At 41.4% G+C, this 7,602-nt stretch overlaps 1 long non-coding RNA gene across 1 annotated transcript in view; it reads right to left on the reverse strand.

Moving 5' to 3' along the window:
• Positions 1–370: 370 nt before the first annotated feature.
• Positions 371–7,602, reverse strand: part of LOC131702797 (uncharacterized) — a 7,360-nt gene continuing 128 nt past the window's right edge. Inside the window, exons 1-3 of the long non-coding RNA XR_009309544.1 lie at positions 7,286–7,602; positions 2,858–2,963; positions 371–1,464 (exon numbers count right to left, since the gene is read on the reverse strand). The exon at positions 7,286–7,602 is cut by the window's right edge and continues 128 nt beyond it. This is a non-coding gene — a long non-coding RNA (uncharacterized LOC131702797). The remainder of the gene's footprint in view (positions 1,465–2,857; positions 2,964–7,285) is intronic.

Raw genomic sequence — 7,602 nt, forward strand, 5'->3', positions numbered from 1 at the left:
AAACACCCCACATGACAGATCAGTGACCCACGGTGCAGCACAAACACCCCTCATGACAGATCAGTGACCCACAGTGCAGCACAAACAACCCACATGACAGATCAGTGAAACACGGTGCAGCACAAACACCCCACATGACAGATCAGTGAAACACAAACACCCCACATGACAGATCAGTGACCCACAGTGCAGCATAAACACCCCACATGACAGATCAGTGACCCACGGTGCAGCACAAACACCCCTCATGACAGATCAGTGACCCACAGTGCAGCACAAACAACCCACATGACAGATCAGTGAAACACGGTGCAGCACAAACACCCCTCATGACAGATCAGTGACCCACAGTGCAGCACAAACACCCCTCATGACAGATCAGTGACCCACAGTGCAGCACAAACACCCCACATGACAGATCAGTGAAACACAAACACCCCACATGACAGATCAGTGAAACACAAACACCCCTCATGACAGATCAGTGAAACACAAACACCCCTCATGACAGATCAGTGAAACACAAACACCCCACATGACAGATCAGTGACCCACAGTGCAGCACAAACACCCCTCATGACAGATCAGTGAAACACATAAAATACTTTCAATTACTAGCATTTCCAATTACTAGCATTGACTATTGCTAAGGCCAAAACTGTTCTACCACGACACTAGATAAGAACACATATATACATGTATTGATATATACATACATTATACATATATATATATGTGTGTGTGTGTGTGTGCAGATGTTGTTGTAAAGTAATTCAATGGAGGTATATAAGTTTGAGAATAAAAATATCATTATTCCCTCACATGGCGCATCTTGGTTTTGTTGTCTAATTAAATCCACCTGTATTATCAAATCATGCAAACTAAACAATTTACATTATGAAAAGTGGAGTTCATTATCTTAAGCCAAGTCTTCTAACTTGATGCATTCAAAACTTCACCTGAAAATAAGATACAAGATCACTGTGCAAACATCCCACAGCAGCATGCTTTAAATGAACAAGCATGCCCTGTGAATGCCAGCGGTGTCTCCCCTGCAGTGCAGCGTGCTTTAAATGAACAAGCATGCCCTGTGAATGCCAGCGGTGTCTCCCCTGCAGTGCAGCGTGCTTTAAATGAACAAGCATGCCCTGTGAATGCCAGCGGTGTCTCCCCTGCAGTGCAGCGTGCTTTAAATGAACTAGCATGCCCTGTGAATGCCAGCGGTGTCTCCCCTGCAGTGCAGCGTGCGTACAGTCAGTGGCATCACAGTACAGTAGATCACTCACATTAAAAGACAAATCCACAAACAGCAGCCTTCAGAGAGTCCCTCCACTGCGATGACTTTGTTATTTCACATGCAGACACGGTGCTGTCTCCCACACCTGCTCACAACGGCAAAACCAAAACCACATGAAAAGGATACTTCTCTCATCAGGCCCCATATTCAAAGTGTCACTTCATCACCTAAAATAATAATAAAAAAAAATTAAGCAATCTATAAATGCTTTTAGCCTAGTTGGACATTATATACAACTTTACCTGTCCCACAAGTGTCCCCCAAAAAATACATAGCATGCACCCCAAGTTGAAAGAGGCAGCATTAATCCTTACAATAGTTGCAGGGAAGAACAACTTCTGCGTTAATTAACTGCATTGAAATGAAGACAATCACGGCTATATAAAGAATCATTAAATACAATCACAAGTGTTACTAACTACCTTAACAAACAGTTACTCCGGGTTCAAATACAGTCAGCACTCTTTATTGCCACTCAATATTATTTTGAAAATATCACTTGCCAAAAGAGACGACATGTGGCACTGTAATACAGAACATACTTTTAAATCCGGTGTGCATTGTAGCAGTGTGTGTGTGTGTGTGTGTGTGTGTGTGTGTGTGTGTGTGTGTATAACAGTGTGTGTGATTATTGTGTTCAGGTTACCTTGTGTAGCTGCTCCAGACTCTCACTGTGTGTGTGTGTGTGTGTGTGTGTGTGTGTGTATATAGCAGTGTGTGTTTATTGTGTTCAGGTTACCTTGTGTAGCTGCTCCAGTCTCTCACTGTGTGTGTGTGTGTGTGTGTGTGTGTGTGTGTGTGTGTGTGTGTATATAGCAGTGTGTGTGTTTATTGTGTTCAGGTTACCTTGTGTAGCTGCTCCAGACTCTCACTGTGTGTGTGTGTGTGTGTGTGTGTGCGTGCGTGTGTGTTTATTGTGTTCAGGTTACCTTGTGTAGCTGCTCCAGACTCTCACTGTGTGTGTGTGTGTGTGTGTGTATATAGCAGTGTGTGTTTATTGTGTTCAGGTTACCTTGTGTAGCTGCTCCAGTCTCTCACTGTGTGTCTGTGTGTGTGTGTGTGTGTGTGTGTGTGTGTGTATATAGCAGTGTGTGTGTCTACTGTGTTCAGGTTACCTTGTGTTGCTGCTCCAGACTCTCACTGTGTCTGTGTGTGTGTGTGTGTGTGTGTGTGTTTATTGTGTTCAGGTTAGCTTGTGTAGCTGCTCCAGACTCTCACTGTGTGTCTGTGTGTGTGTGTGTGTGTATATAGCAGTGTGTGTGTTTATTGTGTTCAGGTTAGCTTGTGTAGCTGCTCCAGACTCTCACTGTGTGTGTGTGTGTGTGTGTGTGTGTGTGTCTGTGTGTATAGCAGTGTGTGTGTTTATTGTGTTCAGGTTACCTTGTGTAGCTGCTCCAGACTCTCACTGCGTCTGCAGGGCTGAAGTGTTTGTTCAGAAGAGCAGGCAGGCTGTGCCACACTGACCCGGGGTGAGGCGAGGCGTGAGAGGAGGGGTGAGGTGAGGGGCGAGATGAGGGGTGATCTGTGCTGTGCTGTGCTGTGCTGTGCTGTTCAGCCTACCTGCCAGCGCCTTGCCTTTGTAGAGGAGTCCCTGTTGATTGACAGGTATGTTGAGCCTGTCAGAGACCAGACTCCAGACTGTGGAGACCTTCTCATCCTCACAGACCTGTCAAGAGGCAAGAACACACAGTGAGGGGATGAGCATTAAACACTGAAACCACATCTTCATCCTCACCGGACAGGCGAGAGACAAGAACACACACAGACACACACACACACACACACACACACACACACACACACACACACACACACACACACAGACACACACACACACACACACACACAGTATCAGAGCAATCTAGCGAGGGGACGGTCGAGTATTGTCAAGAGCAAAAACACACTTTTATAAAAACTGCTGCTTTTGTATTATTATGGTCTGTATGTGTGGCATGCTATAGAAATGTATTGTGGTTTGTTCTTTTTTTGTGCTCTGTACTGTACAGTGCTTTGTGAAACGCTTGTACAAAAATCGCTATATAAATGCAATAAATAAATAAATAAATAAATAAATACACTGGAAGTGCTTCACATTGTCACAGACCAGTATTATGAACTTGCTCTTGGTCTACAGCCATAATATTGTGTGTGAATTATTTCTCAGTCTCACAGATGAACCGACATTTAATGCAAGGGCCGAAAACAATATGTCAATTTAAACACAATAGCAACACTGAGGTGAAGATACAAGCCCAACACATTTCTCTTAGAGGTAGTCGAGCAAAGCAAGAGGCGAGGACGGACACATCTGCTGGAAACGCATGGATTTGAATTTGTTTCCAGGTTCATTTCAACACACAGCCCTACACGCGTGAGACACTCTAGCCTGCATGTATTCCCCTCACGTGTGCTGGAGTGACGGCAGGCGTAAGAACGCTGTGTGTTGTGTGTGGAGAGAGTTCGGGTGCGTTCACGACACGCAGACTTCCGTCATTCTGCGTAGAATCCGCACAGAATCGGAGCAAGTAGCCAATGAATTTTCGGAATCTTTGCAGAATCTGCGCAGACTTAACAAAGTCTGCCTCTCGTGAACGCACCCCCTGTATTCTTAAATCGTGGGTCACGTGATTACGAGGCACACACTGACAAATCCCACACATTGTGTGTTTTCATGTATATATCTTGTTAAAACAGAAAACTATATTAATTAAAACAATAAACTCCACACAAATACATAAACAACACAGTGAATTCTAATCAGAAATTACAGTTTAAGTGACTAATGTAATCAACCACCATGGATCCCAAAATGATAGATACAGATTGGCCAACAATCAATGCTGCAGGGAACAAGAACAACAATATAATAAACAGCGACGCCACTCCTTCACAACTCGTGTGCAGCGAACTCCCAACAATAAAAAGAAATTAACACACACCCGGTGATATTAAAACCATGAAGAGGCAACAACCTCGTGTGTGCACAATAAAGCATTAGCGGGGCAATCAGATAAATCATCCATAGCAAAAAACAACACAGCAACATTAATTTGTGGTCCATTGTCGTTCTGGGTCCGACATTGCAATTATTCCTCACAGGTCCTTTGTCGGACTGAGTCCGACATCATTATAGCAACGCAATAAACGGGTGTTTAGTCGTTTTTTCTCCGGAAAAAGCCGAGAAAACCATTCAATTGCCGAGTGGGAGCGACAGGAGCCGAGACAAGTCGGAAAAAAAAAAAAAAAAAAAAAAGGCGTATCTCATGAATAGTCATACATGGTATCAGGTATCAGATAACGGGGCGTTCATAGTAAACAAGCTGGCTGAGTGCGTCAGCGCACAGAGACTATCATGGACATTTGTAGAGCTTTTTTCAGATGTTATTGTAATAAAATAATGACTTGGATCGCATTATTGAGGAGTTTGGTGATAAAACGAGTGATCCGGAGATGATCGATCGGTATGTACGACTATTATTATTATTATTATTATTATTATTATTATTATTATTATTATTTCTTACATAGGTAAACGCTATAGCAAACGAAAGGCTGGGGCGGGGCTGGAGATGCCTAGTGAGTGCTTTGTTGATATGCAGGGCCATTTAAACCCGTTTGACTGTGAAAAAAAAATACTTTTAAACAGCGCGTCTAAAATGAACTGCGCGTGTGAAAACCTGACGTGCCTGTTGCGCACTTAATAAATGGACTGCAAAGGGTAAAAACAAACACAGAAAACGGAGGCTGGCGCGCTTTCGATTATGACAAACAAAAAGGATGAGATGAAGCCGTACAGCCAAAACACAAGCCCCTTAAACAGGTATAAATAACAATAGGGTTTTGTTTTACCTGAGGAGAATCCTCCTATTGCGATGTGAAACTCCAGGCAAGCATGGGGGCGGACATTCTGTGAAGCGCGCATGCTGACGTAGGCTTTGTTATGACCGTGAACGCGCCTGATAGAAGTCTGTGGGGACCCCGGTTTCACTGCTCGTGCTGTGCCCTGTAGCTCAATATGCAGGGGTTATTTTTTTTATATTAAAAAAGCCGTTTTGTGGCTTTCCAAAGACGTATCATGCGTCTGGATCGGATGTTCGTAGACAAAATGATAATTGTTTACATTTGGTCAAATACAAGATTGCATGCAGTTTCCGAACATCTCCCCCTGGTGGTTAATTGCGGTGTTTACGGCAGAATAATTCAATGGGTTTCTCCATATCCCGTATATTTTCATATTACCCATAATTCAATTTGTGACACTTAACTCGAAAGGTACATATATTTAAAATTAAATATATATTTTTAATAATTAAAATTGTATAAAACATTGAACATATATTATCCACAAACGCCGTTTTGGTAACAATATAATATTTGAACTTATTTTAATATATAAATTAATAGGTAGTAACCCTAAATTGAATTTTACTTAGTTATACGAATTATAAATAGCTATTGGAATGATGTAATTAGCATATCTCCCAATTATCCTGAATTGTAAAATTACTGATTTGTGAGAAATAAATCAAAAGTTATGTGTAATATATAGATATAGATATATATTTTTTATTTTAAAGAATTAAAATTGTATAAAACATTAACCATATAATCCTCAATGACCACTTTGGTGACAATATAATATTTTTTATCATTTTAAGATAGAAATATACTGTAATAAAATTTAACCACAAATAGACTTTGGACTAATTATATGAGTTATAAATAACAATTGAACTCTTTATATATTATATAGCAAGAGCTGTGTGGCTTGAGCTAGTGATTGTGCTTGGTATGAGTGAAGTGGCTGAGATTGAATGTGTGTGAGTAAATACAGTGCTGAGAAAGAAGGCTGGTTGGAGAGAGAGAGAGAGATGGGAGCCCCCCAGGAAAGGAAAGGGGGGGGGGTGGAGAGATGGGAAGAAGAGAGAGGGACAATGTGGAGGGGCGCGGAGGATGAAGAGGGGCAAAGACGAGCCACGCGCGTCAAAAAGGCCAGCGCGCGCTGGTCTTTTTGACGCGCGTGGCTCGTCTTTGCCCCTCTTCATCCTCCGCGCCCCTCCACATTGGACATAGACCACCCCCCCCCGACCACTGCCTCTTGACCCATGACCATTCACTTATGAGCCCTTCAACCTTTTAGGATATACATTTTATTTTCTTTTATACATTTTAACCCTTTAGACCCCTGAATAATTAAAGAACCCTTTTGGAGATTCCTTGAAATTTTTGCAAAAAACAGATTTCACTTGACTTATTGAAATAACTGTCTTGGAAATTCTATTGAAAGGAAGAGAGACTGTAGATTCTCAAACAGCAAGCTTTATTAAGATTTGCAAACCTGGAGCCTGTCACAACACTCAGTGCAGAGTCAGTTTGAGAACAAGCCCACATAACACTGCCAAACTTGGATATTTATAGGTACCTCCACAAACTGTCTATGTGACAGTTGGGCATGTAGCAACTTGAGCAAAACTCTTGCATACAGAGGAGACAGAGACCATATTTTTAGTAGAACAGACAGTCAAAAGGGTGGCTCAAAATTATCTTCATGACTCATAACTTCTACTTTTGCAATTGGTTGCCACATTGTAACGGTTTGAAACTAAAAGCTTCAGCCAACAGCGAATAAAACAAAAAAAAAAAACGAGGGTCCTCAATTAACAAATTTAATGCCACACACACCAGTAAACTACACACAAGTGAATCACAAATGATTTAAGACAAGCCCACAAATAGTAGAGGGTAAAGCAACAAACAATTTTAAAGTCTGGCAAGGAAATAAAGATATGAAATAGCCAATTACTAATATAGTAAAAAAAACTTATAAATGTATAAGTTATATATATATATAACAAAAATTATCACACACATATCACTCATGCAAAACAATGTCCCGAACAAATCAAGCCCAAAAAACAATCCAAGTAATCCAACCGAGCAAAAAAGAAACAAATGCAAAAAATGGAAACAACCCCAGAATGATCTCACCTGACTGTTTGTTTGTTGATGCTTATTCTGTAGTTCCAGTGGCAGTCCAACAGCAACAAGTTGTCCAAGAGATGCTCCAAGGTAGGTATAGTTCTTATTTAATATAATTTTCTTGTAAATAAAATCCTGAAAGTCAACTGGAACCCATTGAGAACCTGCACACAAACCACACCACCATACACAAAATGGAGGAACCCAGAACACAAAACCTGCCTCCCTTCAACCCTCTACCTGTTTAAAAAAGAACAAAGGCTCATGGGAGTTCAGCCTTCTTAAAGGGGAATCCTTAATTAAATAGATACAATAATTAAGAAGTT

Source organism: Acipenser ruthenus, chromosome 30 (genome assembly GCF_902713425.1).
Source record: "Acipenser ruthenus chromosome 30, fAciRut3.2 maternal haplotype, whole genome shotgun sequence".
NCBI classification, from domain to species: domain Eukaryota; kingdom Metazoa; phylum Chordata; class Actinopteri; order Acipenseriformes; family Acipenseridae; genus Acipenser; species Acipenser ruthenus.